This window comes from Condylura cristata, unplaced genomic scaffold, assembly GCF_000260355.1.
Source record: "Condylura cristata isolate star-nosed mole 26May11 unplaced genomic scaffold, ConCri1.0 scaffold00029, whole genome shotgun sequence".
Lineage (NCBI taxonomy): Eukaryota > Metazoa > Chordata > Mammalia > Eulipotyphla > Talpidae > Condylura > Condylura cristata.
In genome coordinates this window covers 1671544-1673101 of record NW_004567130.1, presented here as the reverse complement: position 1 = coordinate 1673101, position 1558 = coordinate 1671544, and the positions used below count along the sequence as shown (strand labels likewise).

The 1558-nt window shown below is 58.7% G+C and overlaps 1 protein-coding gene across 3 annotated transcripts in view; it reads left to right on the top strand.

Annotated features, from left to right (window-relative positions):
* SCARB1 (scavenger receptor class B, member 1) overlaps window positions 1–1558 on the top strand; it is a 70377-nt gene that overhangs the window by 63991 nt on the left and 4828 nt on the right. The gene's annotated exons all lie outside the window — the stretch shown is intronic.

The following is a 1558-nucleotide window of genomic DNA, read 5'->3' as shown; positions in this document are numbered from 1 at the left end:
GAGAATGGCAGTGCAAAGGCCCTTGAGGCAGCCACGGGCAGACCTGTCAGGGTGCTGGAAGGGCGTGAGCAGGTGGGGTAGAGACCGAGGAAGGAGGTGGTGTGGGGCGGGTAGGAGGTAATGTCTGAGGGGGACTAGGGGCAGGTCACTCCAGTCTGTGGAACCAATTCCAGGGGGCAGCAGGAAACTGTTGGAGGCATTTAGAGAGTCTGGCTGGGGTTAAGTGGGGCCAGCGGAAGGCCCAGTTGAGGGAGGTTGCTGGCTCAGCACAGGTGGGAGCTGGCTGAGGAAGGAGCCCTGCATGCCGGGAGCTTGGAGGCCTGCCCTGGGAACCTTCTTAACTGGGTGCTGTTCCCTCTTCAGGATATTCATTGACACTTATTGAGGGGTACTATGTGCAGTTTGAAGCCTCAAGGGGCACTGGAGGGGTAAGCAGCCCCAGAGGCTGAGGGGCCAGGGAGTCTCCAGAGGCCATTGCAATCCAAGAACCAGAAATGGCCCTGGTGGCCCCCGGCTGTCCTGGTGGGTGCCGAGGCCTGTGGGGGAGGGTGGGGCTGTCCAGCTCCCTGCTCCCCAGGCCTCCTGCTTTCTCGCTTCAGCCTACTCTTTGCCCTGCCCCCAGGGCAGCTTGCCTGCTTGCTGGACGATCACAAGCCTTTCCAGGCTCTTGGCCTGGCTTTCAGACTTTTAACTCAGCCGCCCTTCTGAGCACCCCATCCCAAGGGGCCCAGGTGATCTGGGGCCCACCAGCTCTGGCCTGGAGCCCCCATGCAGGTTGGGTGTAACCCCCCAGGTGGGTGTCCGGCCGCTGTCACTGGCCCAGGGAGGACCTGGGGAGCAGAGGCGACTTGCTATAGTTTTGACTCATTTATGCTGGGGGTGGAGGGAGGGGGGGCAGAGCAGGGTTCCTGGGCCGAGAGCAGCTCAGGCTCCGTCAGCAAAAGCACACACTCAAGGGGCCTGGGCGCTAAGGGGCTGCGACAGGAGAGGATCCTGTCGCCTCTGTCTCTCCCCAGATGGCCTGTGGGAGTGGGGAGTAAGGAAGCCCCTCCTCCACGGTCTTGCCCTTAGTCCTGGGGGGCGGGAGGAGGGGCGGCCAGAAGATGGCCTGGGTTTCCATGCCCTTGTGCTGGAGTCTCCCTTTCTGCAGCCTGAGTTCATTGGAGGCCAAATAATTGGAGTGTTCCCCGTGATGTACTTTGGGGCTTAGCAGGGGTTAGGCCTTCCATGTTTTTATCTATTTGTCCTGATTGGGAAAAAACAAAAGAACAAAAAAACAACAAAACAACAAATACTGGTGAACTCAACGCATTTTAAATCTCTCTTCAGAGAAATTTTTCTTCTCAAGTGCTTCTTTAGAAAATAATCAAAAGTCTTGAACAGAAGAACCTTCCTCTGATCTGCTCACCCACCGATCTGGGCCTCTGGGTCCCTCCCTGGTTCCTCTACGTGCTCTAAATTTTCAGGGTCGCCCGCCTGCCCGGCCCAGCATCTTCCCTGATAGGCTGGTGTTTCTCTGGTGACGGGACCAGCTCCCCGCCTTGAGGCCGGTGCCCTG